This window comes from Pelodiscus sinensis, chromosome 4 (assembly GCF_052426305.1).
Source record: "Pelodiscus sinensis isolate ZL-2025 chromosome 4, ASM5242630v1, whole genome shotgun sequence".
NCBI classification, from domain to species: Eukaryota; Metazoa; Chordata; order Testudines; family Trionychidae; genus Pelodiscus; species Pelodiscus sinensis.
In genome coordinates, this window is record NC_143055.1 from 100,155,436 (window position 1) to 100,174,163 (window position 18,728).

Consider the following 18,728-nt stretch of genomic DNA (forward strand, 5'->3'; position numbering starts at 1 on the left):
GATTAGCGAGACAGTGCAGAGCTTTTGAAGTGGCTTGGAGTAATCCTGTGATGCTACTGACAAAAACTGACCCAGCTGCCAGTTTGCCACCATTGTCCGAACTAACATTGTGTAGAAGATGGCAGCATCTGCCATGTGAGAGTCTGAAATGGCTCAATGAGGACCGCTGTTTCCATGCTTGACAGTTCTTTAGTGGGTTTGGCAATGAGGTACTTGTTTGGGACAGTAGCATTATCCCAGAATTCTCTTTCGTATTTCTCAGGATGGTAATGTCTAAGAAGCACCTTGAAGCAAGCCTCCTAGACCTGTTGACAGACAGCCTGACAGGGCATACAGTGGTGCTCTAAAAATAACTGGATATACAGCATTTTGAAACTGAGGCTCAGTCTCCTAAATTCACTCTATCCCCTCCATCCCTGTCCCCACCCCCACCACCAGACATCAGAACCTTAGCTGCAACTTCAACGCACTGTCCATACTTTTTAAAGCACTAGTGCTAGCCTGAGCCTGTGGGAAGATCCCCAAAAGCAGTTAAGAACTTCAGCCAGATTTTAAAAAGTTGTGTGAGATCTCAGATGCACCTTCAGAAGGTTACAGAGGATCTCATGAATTGGTGAGTTCAAGATGGCCGTCATTCAGTTGTAGTCATGAGCTTTGTGTGTGTGTGTTGCTGTCTCCGGATTTGAGAGGGAGTATATATGCTTCTTTGCAGTGAGCACTAACCAAAACACTTGGGTGTAATCTTGCACAGAAGCTTGGCTCTTGAAACTCATCTGGAAAAGAGATGAGAAATAGCAAAAGCAAGGACTAGCCTGGTCCGAAAACATGCAGGCATAACAAGGGGTATTGAAGCACACAGAATTCAGACACCAACTCTAGCGCTGGTACACTGGATTGCTGAATATTGCACCCCAGGCTGGGCAGGTAGCTCACATACCATATATCTGGACTCTCAAGCTCAATGCCATAATGAAAATTTTAACTGGAATCACAGAATCATGGAATACTAGAACTGGAAGGGACTTTGAGAGATCCTCAAGTCCAGTCCCCTGCCCTCACAGCAGGACCAAGCACTGTAGATCATCCCTGAGAGATGTCTATCCAACCAGCTCTTAAATATCTCTAGTGATGGAGATTCTACACCCTCCCTAGGCAATTTAACCACCCTGACAGTTAGGAAGTTTTTCCTAATGTCCAACCTAAATTTCTCTTGCTGCAATTTAAGCCCATTGCTTCTTGTCTCATCACAGGAGTGAATAGAGCGGGTGAAGAGACCATTGGCCGAAGCAGAGTGAACCCTAGTGACAAGGCTTTGTGAGGACACAGGCAACCCAGGGCATCAGAAGAGATTAATTACAAATTATAAACCAATAAATTGGGGAATTTATTCAGCTGATGGGGCTGGAGGCAAGCCAGAGCTAGCTCTGTTCAAGGGCCTCTTTTAAATACAAACACCAAAGAGGTTAAAATGCTGTTGAAGGCTGTAACTGTTATCTCCATTATAAGTCCAAGTGTTGTATAAAAACACACATATCATATACTTAGCATTTGCTGTACATCTTTTAGGATACTTGCTTTAGTTGCAGAGTGGTGAAATAAAGCATGCTACTCAATATGTCAGTCTTAGTGAGAATGAAATTACGATGCTGTAACAGTAATTAACATCTATTCTACTACATGAAGCTAATATAACAAACGGCACAGTAAAGAGCTGTTCTATTATTTATAAATAGTACAAAAAAGATGATTTAATAGCACAAATCATGTTTGTCTATTTCTTACTGAACCCATCTGGTTGTTATAGCTAGAGCCTGAATAGACATAATTATTTATAGCACAAGGTATGCAACCTTTGAATTATGAAGTCCAAGTCAATGGTGTAAGATAATCATGGGTTATACTAAAAAATACTCACTATAAAATAACACCTACCAGCTGAATTACCATATTTGTTCCTCGTTATTCAGAGATGCTAAATTATTAGCACTAAAAAGGAATCTCCCTCCCTCAAACAAACAAAATCTCAGGAAACATGCCACTTCACAAAATTTTTCTTCTTGGGTTAAATCCATAATGCCTGTGGACTTTTACATTCATTTACCTCTAGTCCTTGATTTGGTTAAAAAAATAAAAATATGCTTAGGTTTAGTGTGCAAGTGCCACTGAAGTCACTGCAAGGGACAACACATTCATTCAGACTTCAGTGGGACTTGTCTAAGTATTTGTCTGCACTTGAATCACACAGCAGGGCCCTGCTGCAGTGAACCATATTATGATGAACTGAGGTCAACAGATGCAGATCTGAGGACAGAATCTGGCTTCTGATAAGTCAATCTATCATTATTCTGGACAATGCCTTGGTAGCACAGGCTATTGTAAACAAAGACCAGTTTAAGACTATTCTTTTCCTCTTTTCTTCCCTTTAATTAAAACTGGCAGATTCAGTTGGCAAATGACATATTTGGAACATAAAGCAAATGTGAGGCATTTAAATGAATATTGACTATCTTATATTCATTCCAAAGATACATGGAAAAAGTAAGTTTACTTTATGGGCTAGGCTACAACCTGTAGAAAAATGTTCCTAGATAAACTTTGGCTGCTTTCAACTTAGAATGCAAACTCTGTCCATCCGTCTCTTCATTATATGTTTATACAGCACCTACCACAATGAGGAGCTGGTCTATGGCTAGGACTCCTACACATATAGTTACACAAATAATAAAACCCAGGGCAATATATTAACTTTCTTTCCTTTTTCTCACACTAGTTAACGTCCATCACAATTCGAGACACAAATTGGAGGAAAGATGGGGTCCTTTCACAGAGTAGTTTTATCATGGCAAATAAGAATTCACTTTAAGCACATCTTTTAGGTCTTCTCATTTTCTTCAGCAATCTTTGGTCCTAATTCTTATGCCACTAACTAATGACTAGTTTATATCAATACTAGAAGATGTACATTATATTAAGTATACAGGCTCTGACCTAGTGTAAGGGAACTTGTCTTTTGCCTTAACAGAATAGAAATCATGGTTTTAGTCCCAGAATAATTATCACTGTACAAAAATATGATAATTAGAGTGTGCCATCATCCATCATCATTGTAATGAAAGCCTCAGAATTTCTATAATGGGTCAACCGTGATAAGAAATATCCTTACAACATGCTAAACAAAAGCACACAGGTTCTGAGAGGACTATCAATTAGTATTTTAAGCATGCTCATCAATAGCTTTTAATATGGATCCATTGCATTCAACGCCCATTATACATGCTGTTCCACTACCAGCACTTTTTTTTTGGGGGGGGGGGGGCAACAGGGACAGTATATTACTACATGTCCTCCATGCTGGTCTGCTTTTCTTCTGTGTGATCCTGTGCATAAAACATTTTTCCATTTAGGCCTCTAGTGACTGGGTGTGTGGGGGGGGGGGGGGGGGGGGGAAGGGGGTTGTTTGTTTTTGTTTAGATAGAAAATCTATTCTAAAACTATAGCTATTTGTAGGGAACACATAACAATAAGGCACAATAACTAAAAATGGCTTTAAATGACTTTAGAAGGCTGTAAAGTTACATAAACTCTTCGCAAGACTCTCGATACACAGAGATTCATACAATAAGAATAGCGTTGTATTGGAAGAACACAAATGATTTGTTCAACTACTATTAAATAGGAAGTTCACTTCCATAATTTTGCAATATAAATAACCTGCCACCCTCCAGGATTTTTGTATTAAGCTTCTATTGACATTTTATAGAATTTAGTTCAATGGCAATTGACTTAATGGAATTCTAAGCCAGAAAGCCATATCATTGGAGAGATACTGGAAGGCTTTTCCACCATAAGAACGATGCTCACATAAAAGAAACCCCCTTTCTAGCCAAAAAATACTGATCAATCCCACCCACCAAAAACGTTACCTGAAACAAATCAGCCCAACAAAACATAAATTAATAAAAATCTAACCCCCCCCCCCCCCCGAATTCCTACTTATTGAGCACCATTTTTAGCCCAACAAATGAGATTTCATGAAGTCATTGCTGATTTTATATGGATGATAAGTTTGGTAATGGCTACCAGTATAAAATCCTGGAAGACAGAAGATAGGTAAGTGAGATCAGAGGAATTTCACAAAGCTACTGCATTCAAAGAGCAAATTGATTCTCAGGGTAACTTAGTGCACATGCAGATAATTTTACAACATACAGCTCATTTTCTAAAGACAAAATCTGTAGCTGATAGATAGCGATTATAAAAAAGAAATCTAAGACTTAAATTCTTGGGTAGGGTAATCTAATTATAGTTACACAAGAAAGAATACATGTTGATTTGGCAAGTACATTTTCTTACAGGCTTCTATAAATGGAGAAGATATTAGCAAATTTCTCTTGGATAGGTTATGTGATACTGACAAATTTTTAAGTTTTTGTAATAGTTCTCTAGTGAAGTTGTTTTCTATTCATTCAAGCTGAGTAAAATTTGTATTATTTATAACTATGTAATATTTGTCATGTGCTTTTTTCCAATTATTTTTCAGAGAGAAGAGGATCTGTATCTACAGAACTAACATCTCTGACATACATTCCATATCTATTTAGTCTTGTTATTTTTACCCAAACACGTACGTATATAAGATCTTTCACTGGAGTAAGTTATTATATGTATGTGATGTGTTTATTCAGTGGTCCTAACAAATTTCCCTCTTCTGTGGGTGTAACTATGAGCTTCTCTCTCACACACACCAGATGTGTTACTCCTCTGGGAAAAGAAAAAAAAAACTAAGTGGCCTCTAAAAGTTACATTTTTATGATCCTATACTACATAAAATATAGTCCTTCATTGTTTCTTGGGGCTTTTGTCTTAACCTCAACATTTTACCGCACATTTATGTTCTCAAAAGAGAATGATACCACTGAGCTATCCAGAGAAAAAAAACAAACCACAAAAGAGGTTTGCACATTTGAAAAGTGCCTCTCAGGTGGGCTCATAAATGACTGTGTGTGTGTGCGTGCGCACATGTACTCCCTTGAGATTCAGATTTATAAAAGACTTGGGACTTTGAGACTCTTGGGCCAAAATTAGAACTGATTTTTTTTAAGAGAGACTTCACTTTACAGCCTTATTAAGATTCCAGAACTATATTCATTTATTTACAAAATGTTGAGAGGTTACATCATTCAAAACTCTCATGTGCATTCTATCATATACATCACTGGATGTATTTGAACATGCATACCTGTGTTTGTTATCAATGTTGCCAAGATAAAACCTCCTTCTCAAGGCTATGTACACTGTCTCTCAGAATAATACTGGAGAAACTGCAGGTTAGATAGGGAGATGAGCTAGATCAGAAGAAGCTAACCACCAGCATAATTAGAGATTTCTGTCACCATCACTGGACAAGCACAAGAGTAAGGCAACTGTTATGGTCTGGAACCAGTATGCATCTGCCGTACCAAACTCTGGATGCATGAAAAACAGAGTTAGCAGCAATAAGTGAATTCTAATGATGCTTCATTATTCTTTTATTGCTCTTTTTCTTTCTTAAGTACAAGTTTCTCTTATCCGATTCAGATGGTGACAGTAGTCTTTAGTACTCTGATAGCGCCTTTACATTGACAAAAGCACATTATATCCACACGGAGTAGTATTGTGTGAACTGTGGCATCAACTGGAATACATGTTCATGTGGCAAGAGAGCAGAAGACCTAAGGTGGGTGAATCTAAAATTAAATAAAAAGAAAAATCCTTTACACACTTTTAAAATTTGCAGATGATACAAAGGTGGAAGCGGTTGCAAGTGCTTTGGAGGATAGGGTCAAAATTCAAAATGATCTGGGTACACTGGAGAAATGGTCTGAGGTAAATAGAATGAAATTCAACAAGGAACAATCAGTTTCACACATACAAAATAGGAAGTGACTGCCTAGGAAGTACTATTGCAGAAAGGGGTACAGAGTTCATAGTAGGGATGTTAACTAACTAACTATTAATTTACTGGTTGAGTCGTCGATGGAATTTCCATTGACAACTCAACTAGTCAATAGGCACTTCCGCATTCCTCCTTTGAAATGTACAAGAGCCCCCTCGGGCATACCAGCTTTAAAATCTACAAGACTCTCGTGTATTTCAAAGTGGAAGCACCCTCATGGAGCCTGGGGTCAGCAGGGGACTCAGAGCCACTGACTCAGGGCTCCATGCTGCCCTGCTGCTTTGAAATGCCATGTGGAGCTGCTGCTTTGGGAGCATGGCGGCATTTCAAAGGGTCAGCTTCGCACAACTGAGCCCGGGATCAGATGAGCAGAGCTACCCCCTTTGAAATGTCATGCCGTACTGCTGCTTTGAAATGCAATGCGGAGCTGCCACTTTGGCAGCATGCCATAGCGGCGTTTCAAAGGGGCAGCGCCGCACAGAGCCCAAGCTCAGCTATACAGCGCTGCCCCTTTGAAACATCCCCTCGGTATTAAAGGGGCAGCGCTGCATGGAGTCTGGGGTCAGCTCCTTGCAGTGCTGCTTTGAAACGCTGAGGCAGTGTTTCAAAGGAGCAGTGCCACACGGAGCATGGGTAAAGGACTCCGTGCGGCACTGCCACTTTGAAGTACCGTCTCTTTCCCTCCTTGCTGCCTCTATCTGGTAGAGGCAGCAAGGGGGGGGTGTGTGTGGAAGGAATCGACTAGTCAACTCGACTATCCAATAAACATTTGCTTATCGGATAGTCGACTAGTCCTTAACATTCTTAGTTCATAGTGGACTAACATTCTTAGTTCAATAGTTAGATCTATGAGGAAAGATTAAAAAAACAGGATTTGTTTAGTCTGGAAAAAAAAGGGGACAAAACAGCTTTCAAGTCCCTAAAAGTTTGTTAGAAGGAGGAGGGAGAAAATTAATCTCTTTTACCTCTTATGATAGGACAAGAAGCAATGGGCTTAAATTGCAGCAAGGGAGGTTGAGATTGGACAGCAGGAAAGCCACCCTGACAGTTAGGAAGTTAAGCACTGGAATAATTTGCCTAGGGAGGTTGTGGATCCATCACTGCATATTTTTAAAACAAGTCAGACAAACACCTGTCAGCAATGGTCTAGATGGTGCTTGGTCCTGCAATGAGTGCAGGGGACCAGACTTCCAGATCTCAAGGTTTCTTCCAGTTCTGTGATACTATGAAGATATGAGAGTATAGGTCTATATTATTCAGCTTCCCCCAGGGGAAGGAAAATATTACAGGTTAGGGCTGAGCATTTGTTATGTGCATATGGGGTAGAAGAGAAGGAAAAGAGAGATATAGCTAATATAGTTCAATATAAATAAGAGTGACAACTGACTTTCTTTTTTTTTTCTTATATGAGCTAAAATATTGGGTAGCACTAGTATGCTTATTTGGATAGTGTACAGTAAAGGCTATTTCCAGACCTGATGTGTCCATATTACAGCAGTGTAAATATTGGAAAAACTGGCACATTCTCATTTAACAACTGATGTCTGGCCAATTCCATAAATAAAACAAAATTAAATTATACTGTGAAGAGTAAACAGTTTTGTTTTGTGCAGTTTTTCTCAAGACACTTAAAAACACAGAAACAGATGAAAAGTAAAATTACACTGCGTACAATATAGCCTAAGGGATAAATCACTGAGTGGAGATCCAGGAGGCCTGAATTCCCAGCTCTCCCACTTACTTCTTGGGTTATCTCGGGCAAATGAGTGCACTTCTGCGCCCCATTTCCCCCACTTTAAAGGTGTGATACTGACCTCTTTTGAGAGCAAAGGATAAAAGGCATGACAACAGAGCTAGGTATTATCATTATTACAACAGAGCAGTGGTTCTCAAACTTTAGCGATGGTCATCGCCATTTTAGCGATGGTCATCACATAAACTTTAGTAATTTAAAATTTTTTTTAGACCCCCTCCATCCTGCTTCCAGTTTTCTTTGGGGGTGCTCAACCCCTGCTCAATCCAAAGCCCTGCCCCTACCCCTCCTCTTCCTCACCTCTTTGTCCCCTTCCCCCCAGAGTCTCTTGTATGCTGCTGAACAGCTGTTCCAAGGCATGCAAGAGGTACTAGGAAGGAGGGGGAGGAGTTGATCTAAGGGATAGCTCAGTGGTTTGAGCATTGGTGTGCTAAATCCAGGGTTGTGAGTTCAATCCTTGCAGAGGCCATTTGGGGCAAAAATTAATCAGGGATGGTATTTGGTCCTGCTATGAAGGCAGGGGACTGGACTCAATGACCTTTCAAGGTCTCCTTCCAGTTCTAGGAGATAGGCAATCTCCATTATTATGCTGACCTGACAAAATAGCTCCAGGAAAGGAAATGCAAGTGAGTCTTTTAACGGCGAGGGAGACATGACTACTTCATTGGGTCTAGCCTTAAATTCTGGACAGGATCTTCTTTTCTAATCCACCAGATCTCTTCTTTGCCTTTGGATATGCAGGTAACCTTAGCTCACTAACAAGTTCACTAACAAAAATAGCTAGGGGCCTCCAAAACACAGCTGATGACAAAATGGCTGGAAGAACATTTTATTTCAACTGGGTTTTAAATTGTCAGTTTGTTATTTCAAGTTTATTCTTGGAAGAGTGAAAATGACAGTTCTAAGGCAACAACGTCTGTAAACTTTTCCCAGTTTAACTGAAACTTTTCAATTAGTTTCCATATTTATGAGTATATCAGAGTCTCCCAGTGCTGGGACTACCTTAGAACTAGTTCACCACCTCCAAGACCAATGAAATTTACCCTGAGATGCTATTGTGCTTCTAAAATACACAGAGTGCTCATACTGTGGAAACAACTATTCCTTTTCAACAGTCATTGACTAAAAATTGGTGATGCAGTTCTTCAGAATCACAAGTGATGGTGAATGTAAACAATGGACTGACAAAGGAAACCTAAAAAAACTGTTTGTGCATCTTAAAAAATGCCCATTAACCCCAATTTTCCCACTACGCTTCTTAAAGACTGTTAAGTAACCAGAATTCTCTCATCTGACAATGAATGTGGTAGGAGAGGGCAACTCAAGAGTTCCTTAAGACTAGAGTGGTGAAGGAAACCACTATAAGAACTTTTCACGCAGGAAAGAGTCTTTTACAAGGCCACTTAGAAAGGGGCATATAATTTGCAGACATGAATAAACCTGGGGTTTAGGTTTTAACCTGAATAGAAAGTTTGGTCTAAGTTCTGAACAAGGATTCAGAACATTTGCATAAATGATCCTACTTCCTGAGCACACAAAATTGTCGTTGAATTTAATGGCGGTTTGCACTATACAAGCAATGGGGTTTGGGCCCAAAGTCAGATGTCTATATTTAGTTCCTCTAAGATGATATTGAGGAAACTCATGTTATTCCAAAGACTACATATTCAGAGAACTCTGGTGAGGATAAGCCCTGTATTTATTGAATAACTTAATACAGTGACAGAGAAAATAAATGCTGCGTGCAAAAATATACTGTCCTGTAAAATACGCGCTACCTGTAGCACAAATAAAATACCTTGTGACTGAATGCTATCTTTTATCATTTAAGATGTTGCATGTGTTAGCTGTTGTGTCTATTCCTTGAAAAAAGTATATGCGATGTAACACTAGGTATCATGTTCATACAAAGCTACCAGTATAAATCAGCTGTATTTACAAATTAAAAAACAGGCATGAAATATCTCAGAAGCCCTAGGTCTTATGACCTCTTAAACTGCAAAATGTGTCAGCAGCAATAAATTCCATTTCCTAGGTTCAAAGTGCAGCTGATTATATTCAACAGTGACAGGGTTCACCCATGCTTAATGCTCATCGTCAAATGATGAACAACACAGTCATGAACTCCTGAAATATACACCACAGTGTGACAAGATGCACCTGTCACCACTGGTTAAGATATGAAAATGGATAAGCCTCCTGACAGCTGGGTGCAAATGTCCCATTCTCAGTGGACCAGCAAGGCAAAACTAGTAAAAACACTCCTAAATTTAATCAAGCCTGGATGCCACCATAGCTTGATAATTTTCAGTTTTTCAGCCCTTAGCTTTATGAAATAATTTAGGACTGAAAAATCCTGGCTGAAGTCCTGTGTTGATTACACAGATGAGAAAGAAATCAGATGGATCCCTTAACATCTTCTGTATATTTGAATCTTGGTTTTATATTGACCACCTTACTTCTAGAAATAGTAAATCTCAATTTCAGGATAAAATTTGTGGGCACAAATGATTTCTACCAAAAAAAAAAACCCCAACCCTTCAAAAATATGCACTGTATGATTCACACCTGCAATGAACTGCATGTGTAGCACATAGATGTCTAAATATTTGATTTGTTTCCATGAATAAGCAGCTAAATGTGTAACTGCTCACACCTGTGCCCACATTTTAAATTGCAGACACAAAAAATGCAGGAGCAAATTGTGCAGGTGTAAATTGCTCCCGCAACAGGGAAACCACATTTATTAAAAAGTAGTTCTAATGAAAAGTATAATTATACAAAACCATGAATTCTGGTTTCCAAGGTTATTTTGAAGTAATAAGATAGTAAATCAGAGACTATCTGCTAAATTTACTCTGTGCCATGTAAGTGCCAAGGGAATTTTCCACTGGCTATTTCTAGTAATTTTAAGGTCACAATCGGTTCCCTCCCCCTGCTTCTTTCTAACCAAAAATCTTGTTCCGGTCCTCATCACCTCCCATCTTGATTCCTAATTCTTACGATTCTTTGGCCATTTGAGCACTCATCTTCCACACACTCATCCACTCAGAATCTCTCCCCTAAGACAGTCTTCCCTTGTTCTTCTGACAACATGAATACTCCTCCCCCCATCAATAAATCTACTAGTTCCTCTTTCCTGACATGAGCAGCCTCGCTGAAGAGCTACAGCCAGGTTCAACACCTGAAAGTAAGTCAAAACGAGCCATTTAAAAATGTTTCGAATTGACATTTCATTTAACACGTCAACTTGTAATGAAACAACTCATTTGGATGTTTTTGAAAAACTTGTTTTCACTACATTTTTTTGTGAAAATAATTTGCCAAATTTATGAATAGGATCGGTGTTCCAAAAATGTTTTTTTCCCAATCCAGGCTATTTCTACCTACAAGAATTTATATATGTTTCATATCTCAGATCAGTTATATCAACATAATTTTGGTTCTTAGTCTCTTTTAATCATTTTATTATTCTCAATGAAGAACCCCGAGCTGCAGTTTTTTCCTTCTTGTATCATCCTAAATTGAACCTTCAGAGTCAACACTGTGACTATGCAAAAGTCTGCCAGTATCCTTAAACACATGAAAGATGTACATGTTGTCCTCTCAGACAATTCTCATTTCACAAGGAAACAAAATTACTGTGTCAGCCCTTATCCTGGCAAGTCCAGATTTAAACAGCTAGTCTCCAGAACGTCATTTTTTTTGCCAGCCTTACCATGTCGGGAACAATATAAATTACTGTCCTACCCAACGTCCATGTTGTCCCAATGGAATACTTTGACTGTAACTCTCTCATCCATCACTGAACAAGACAACACTTTTGGAGACCCCCTCCAGGAATCACCGGGCAAAACAAGAATTAAACTCTCAGGTTACGTCTACACGACGAGTTTTCTCGGCAAAAAAATATGTCGAGAGACTCATTTGCATGATTCGCGATCTCATTTGCATATTTTCTGCCAATCCGTTTTTGCACTGGGGTTTTTGTGCAAAAACAAGCAGTATTGATGTTTTCTTTTTGTGCAAAACTCTCTTTTCCCACAAGTTCCTACTGATTTTGCAAAAAGAATATGTCCACACTGCTTGTTTTTGCACAAAAACCCCAGTGCAAAAACAGATCGGCAGAAAATACACAAATGAGATCGCAAATCATGCAAATGAGTCCCTCATTAACATATTTTTTGCTGAGAAAACTCATAGCATAGACATAGCCTCAGAGTTTCACCTGTTGATAGACTTAAATCCACAAAGCTTTGTGGTATGCAGTGACAACGGAGAAGGTCACGATCTACTAATGTATTCAGATCATTCAAATAAACAAAAGAAGAATTAAACAGAGATCTCAGTTTGATCTCAGTTTGCGTAACATTTCATACCAGTTGTTTTATAGTTCTTGGACCTTCTATTGATCCTGCAAACACTTACTCAGCTGTTGTGCTTGACCATAGGAGCTGCAGCAGAACTGCTCATATGAGTAAAGTTACTAACAGGTGTAAGTGTGCACAGGATTGAGCCTCGTTATTAATGATCAAGCTCTGAGGAAATGATCCTGTATCCATTGAAGTGAACGACAAACCTCCCACTGGTTTCAAATGGGTGCAGGATCAAGCTTTAAGTCCAGACTATCTTGTCATAAAATAAACTTATTGGAGATACCAGCACTCCAAAAGTCTAGTAGTCATTCACAGCAAACAGAAACTAGGCTGCCAAAGTACAGCCCTGAATAAATGCAGAGTAAGAGCTGGAAATCTTGTCTAACACAGATTCCACCTTTCATCCTGCCATTGCCACCATTTTCTGATCTCTCTTGAAATCATTTCCTTCTTTTATTTTGAGATATGAAACAGAACAGTGGCTATGGTTTCAATGAACAATAGCGTTTTGCATCGGTGTTACACCTTTCATCTGAGAAACTCAAAGTATTTTATTTGCTTTAAACATTAATGTTTTTGAATATGTATTTCACCTCAGAGATGTGTCTGTATCTCATCGGTACGGTTCATGTGTTTGTTTAGTACAACCTGCTCATCCTTCTGATAGGCATGAGTGATATAATTTTATTTAATTGGGGGATTTCAGAATAGGAATGATCATCTTCATCAGCTACAATAATTAGCTTTACCAACTAGAGTTAATTAAGATGAAGTCTGTCAAACCAATGTAAAAATAATCAGTAGCTAATGCTAATAGATAATGGAAAAGGTTTTTGTGGTGGTGTTTTTTGTTTTTTTGGCTTTATTTTGGTCAGAGCAGTTAGCGCTATTTTTGAAGGACTATCAATGTTACAAACTTTAATGAAAACATTTGATATTAGCTAGCTCTTTTGATATTTTAAATTTCTCACATCCATTACAGCATGTGGAATTCTACTGTTTTCATATTACCATGTTATTCAAATAGTTTATAAATCTTAATTTCAACTAGAAAAATTATTTGTGCATTGGGTCTGTATGAGGGACTACCTTATATTTATTGAAACCTTAGAACCAAAACAGACATCTAGGCATATAACAGATGCATAGGGCCAGCTAAAGGTCTAGGCAACAATAAAGTCCCACTCAAAATAGGAAGTGAGATTCTATGCTGTACCTGTGAGAAAGAGGAAGGGATGGAGGACTATCATAGTTCTAAGCCATCTTTGTCTCCTCCCTATCCTGGGTTGCTCTTGGTACTCAACTGGTTCTCCGTGTACCTTATTATGACTAAATTGTGTCAGCCTCCCCAGGACTGTGGGTCTTAGCACTGCCTGGAATTTCCACAAAGTTGCATTCTTGGACACTGCCGTGGCGCCCCCAGGCATGATTCCATATGTTAGGCCTATGGGGAAGTCCTCTGATAGCAGCATTACAGCTGTCTTCTGCAGTGTTACAGTGAGGGAATTCAACTTCGTCCAGAATTAGAGTTTTTAGGGCCCCCTAATGCCAGGCATGAAAGGGCCAAAGTCAGAGTGAGCATCTCATGCAGGTTATAGTGGTATTTAAATTGTATTTAAACTGTGTTGGCCACTGTGAATATAATATGGTGCGACAGAAATTATATTAAAACGTCGAAGGACAGATTTGATAGAAGACGAAGAAACACCTTATAAATATTGCTAATTAAAATGTTTCATTTTGCAATGTCACCTGACTAGAATGTCAATTTTCTGTTGGGACCTAAAGTTGCCTACCCAGGATTACTCATATGGCAGAGTAATACATTCTTATTTTCCTTCAAGACATTTATCCATGGAGCCACTAATGAGTTATGCAGCCAAGCAAACCAACCTTTACTTATTTTAAGTGTACTATATTACCCACCGTCATGCACAGCAGTTTGTCTTGTTACATAAGCACACAAGACACATTAGTTCACGGTTAAGTGACACTGTTTTTCCTAGTATAGGTTTGAAATGTTTATTTTTAGGACATCTGCCTTTCTTTGCTTCATACTCTCATTCCAAATATTACACACACACCCCAACTCCCTCAGACTTGTGAAAGTAGTACATTTTTTGCTGTTCCACTATGGTTTACATATGAATGTCTCAGCATGTTGTAAGATGTGTAAAAAAGCTCATTTGGGGAAATTTGTCATCAGAGAATGTGCAAATAAATCTCAATTAAAAAGAAGTGTGAGAACCTTTCCACGTGTTATGCCGGCTAGTGACTTACATGAAACCACTACAAATGCAACATGAGTGTATCCAGATATAGAACATTGGGGCAATAAGACTGCAGCAATCAATTATTTAAAGAAAGCCTGTCTGAAGATAGTCATGCCAAGCACCTGAATCCACTTTAATAGTGGAAGTGGACACATATGCTTGGGGAGTTCAAACCCTTTATGAGTAGCACTCGCTTATGATATATGAACAGAGACCCAACATTAGGGAAGATTTTAGCAAGTATGTGGTAGTTGAGAGTGCATCGTTTAAGCTTCCTTTTTTTAGTGCGGTTGTGTTGTAGTGGTTATAATTTAGTAACAGTCAATCTGAATCCTACTCTGTTGTTGAAGACATAAAAACTTAGGACTGGCAAATGCCGTGGCATAACAATGTTTCCTTACACCAGCTGTTTACCTTAGTAGTAGTTAGGTAAAAGGAGCTAATGAAAAATTAAGTGAATGATGTTGCATGCTGAAGGAGTGCTCCTTTTGACAACCTGATGGGCTAGAAACTTTTCATCACCATTTCTTGGATTCATTCCCAGGAAAATCTGTTGCGTCAATGCCGTTCTTTATCCTATAGAGGTAGGTGAATACAGAAATAGAACTTGTCAAACTTCGAAGAATTGTCTACACAGACAGGAATATGTTGATGCTACCTAATTTTCAAATGAAAACACTCAGCCTGATAGAAGAGATGGTGCCTAATGCTATCCAACTTGTTTTTAGTATAATCAGAGAGCTCCATTTTTATTTAACATCAACAGTAATAGAATGTCTGTGGTACATAAGGTTTTATCCCCACATTAATTCTTATTAGTTTTCATTCCAAAATACAACAGCTTGAAGTCGCCCTGATAGGTATCTAATAAGACTACAGCAGTTGTAAATAGTGATGGTTACATATAGTAAAAATGCTTTGAAATCAATTTGCACATCCTTGCTTTAGAAGGATCTAAATCCTGTAAAGGTTTCTGTGTCATGGAGGTATTAGGCAAGGTCATCTGGGAAAATGGAGTCTAACTGATAGTTGTCACAAATAGCCTTGGAAATCCATTTAGAATGTAGCCTGTAGATGAGTAACAGAATGGAGTATGATTTAAGCAGGGGCATGACAGCATTACAATCCCCTCCTCCCCAGACTCAGAGCGAAGATGTGTAGTACATGTAACGAAGCTTAGGAGTGGGAGGGGGCTGGGGAGAACAGAAAGCTAGAGGAATCTTGAAATGAAAGAGGAAGGACCAAACAGATGCTCGGAACAAAGAAAGAAGTCTGATGATCAAGAAGAGGCAGAATGCATGGTAAATGAAAGGCATCAGGCTTGGCAGCAGAAACAGAGAGCGACGCCTTGAAAAATCAGAGCGAAACAACAGACTTACAAAAAGTGTCTGACCACAAGAGAGAACTTTTCAGCCTGTCCTAGCTAATAAGGACTGAAAATGCAGTCAACACTTGAAGATCCATCCAGCCAAGAAGACTATGAGGTTAAAACAACTGCATATATTACAATATTCTAATATTCTGTCCCTAGATTTAGAGTTGTAAGAACAATGAGCTAGATTTGTACTGTATTCCACTTTTGCTACTGTAAAAATAGTGTCATGATTCATAACTTCCTGTTCTTATACTCTTCATTGGAATGTTCAGAATAGACTATTGCAGGGTAGTTGCTATGCAGTTAATGGATAGGTGCATTCTGGATTGTGCAATGCTGTTCTGCATACAATAATACAGTAGGTAGTTGCATATGCCAGAATGCCCAGGAAAGCAAACATACTGCAGTGGGCCCTCAAAAGTGAAATACTGTTGGAGAGAAAAAGTGGTTTCAGGTCTGGAAAAGCAGGGAGGATGAAAGAACACAATGCCCCAGCAGAAATCACACATAGCCATGACCAGCACACATCTTCTGAGAACACAGTGCCTAGCAATGGCTATTTCATGCCTGCAGGACGAAGCAGGGTTTGGATTCTCAGATTTCTCAGTTCCTATAAACTTTACATAGGACCTGTCAGAAATATCAAAGATGAACAGAATGATGGTATATAGATCATGTACTTCCTCCATCTAACACAGCTGCTAGGGCTCACTCTATTGCTCTGCTGTGTCCAGCTCACTGATGCTAGTTTTGTGCCATTAACAATACATTGAAAGTTACAGCTGCTCACACCAGCCTCAACTGGAGAGTCTATTTATCCTGCTCCATCTGAAACTTCCCCTGGGTTATCTTAGTTGTCCATCTGAGGCCAACTGTTCCCACCTTCTATACGGCTGTGATGTCACTGGGGCAGCCTATGTGTGGGGCATGGTTGCCTTTTGAGGATTTTGTTCCAGCATCATATAATCAATCATAAAATTATAGGGTTAGAAGGGACCGCAAGGGCATCATAGCACTTACGCTCTTCTTTTCCATGTAGGGGGGCTGTGCAGCCTTTTCTTCTACACACACGTGATATATTTATTTCACAAAGCATAATGGCAGAAGCCATCTCTACCTCTGTGTATGCAAGAGGCAGTGGTATTCCTTAAGCTGGGCTGTGAGTATAAACAGAGGATTATCAGCCTTTAGATATTCGTTTCCTCCTGGATCCACTTCAATACTTAGTGGTTACTAAGGGACAGGCTGTCTGTCTTGTAGTTAGGAGGTTCTAAATCAGCCCTAAAATCCCTGTACAGTAAGAGATTCTGCCTAATCTGATTCAGGAAACATGTTGTGTTTTGGAGGGTGAGGAAGAAGGAGAGGTCTAGGAAAAGAGAGAGGCCACATTAAAATCTTTTTGCCTCTCTGTAGGAGCCAACAAGCTGTTATAGCCTATCTTCCAGCTGAATAAGCTGGCATGAAAAGAATAGCGTTCTTCAAGCCTCTGAGAGAGCCTAATGGGTAGCATAACAAGCTGTGTAGCCTGAAGTCAAAATAAAACCCAATAAAAACGTGCAATTCAACTAAATCTCCATACACTAAAAGCTAGCTGCATAATCAACAGAAAATTATTCCACTTGCCATGCTGAAAATTCTATTTCCTGGATTTAAACCTGAGCAACAAGGATGACATCTAACTCCCTCCCCGCCAAAAAAGTCTGTGTTTCTTGGATAGTTAATTATGGTTCTCTCATTTATCAACATCTTGGAAATGTAACCACTTGATGGAAACACAGGGTACAAATAACAATTGCATCACGAAAAAAATGCATACTGAAATGCTTGTAAGAATTTTCCTGATTTGAAACATTTCTATAGCTTTACATTAGCAAAACTCTTTTCCAGGTCTCAATGGTGTTCAAGAACCCTGTGAGAAAACACGAAATGTTTTAGCTTACGTACCCAACCATTTTAAATTTTACTTCTTTGATATTAGATCAATCATAGAATATATACTGACACAAACAACCCGGAATTTGAAATCAGCTTCTAAAATTGTACCTGAAAGTTTAGTATGTTCAAAACTTGCTCTTCGGGACACATACTTGATTTAGGAGTTTTAGTGTCAGTCCTCTTATACAAGACAGATTTTGTGCACGCCACATTTGTACATGCAAAACTTTGTAGGGGCTTTTCTAAGACTAGCTGAAGATTACACTCTTGGAATTGCTATGTTGCATTTTGAATAATGGCTTTTTTTAAAAATTACCCAGAGCCTTCCTTACCCATACACAAAATATGTAGCTGCGTAGGGCACCCAAAAATGTGGGGCATGGCTGGGTCTTAAATGTCCGCTTCTTATGTTGGTTCTGTGGCTCTGCTTTCTTGGGAGCAGATCTAGTTAACTCAAAAGTGAAAAAAGTCTGCCAGGCCTATTATCAGACATTGAAACTGAAAGAGACATTTAACAGGCATTTGCCAACCCCTGTTAGTCCCTGAATTTACTAGGTTAGTCTACAGGACCTTAGTTTAAGCTATTTCCTTAGGGCACATATAGACTATGTTTTTTTCAAAAGGAGATGTGCAAGTCTGGTGCTAATTTGCATATCTTCTTCCAATCGCATTTTCGAAAGTGGGTCTTTCGAAAGTGAAAGTAGTCTGGATGCGGGGGGGGGGGAGGAAGAAGGGTTGAAAAAACCCTTTTTTGAAAAACTGTGTAAACCTTTTTTTAGGAAGAGCTTTTTTTTCCAAAAAGAGGTTTTGTTTAAAAAACAAAAACAAAACCTTGTCCAGACTTTCACTTTCGAAAGACCCGCTTTTGAAAATGCGATCAGAAGAAGATATGCAAATTAGCACTGTATTGGCATATCTCCTTTCGGAAAACAACCCCGTAGTCTAGATGTGCCCTTAGTGTATGGCTGAAGATTATAAAATCATCTCTGTAAAGAATTGTCATACCCCCCTGAGCTGCAATTGATTATGGGACCCTGAAATTGCCTCTTGCAGTTTACTAACTACTACTTTATACTCGTGC

General features: G+C 39.1%; 1 long non-coding RNA gene across 2 annotated transcripts in view; it reads right to left on the reverse strand.

Annotated features, from left to right (window-relative positions):
• LOC142829572 (uncharacterized) overlaps positions 1-18,728 on the reverse strand; it is a 142,297-nt gene that overhangs the window by 18,220 nt on the left and 105,349 nt on the right. The gene's annotated exons all lie outside the window — the stretch shown is intronic.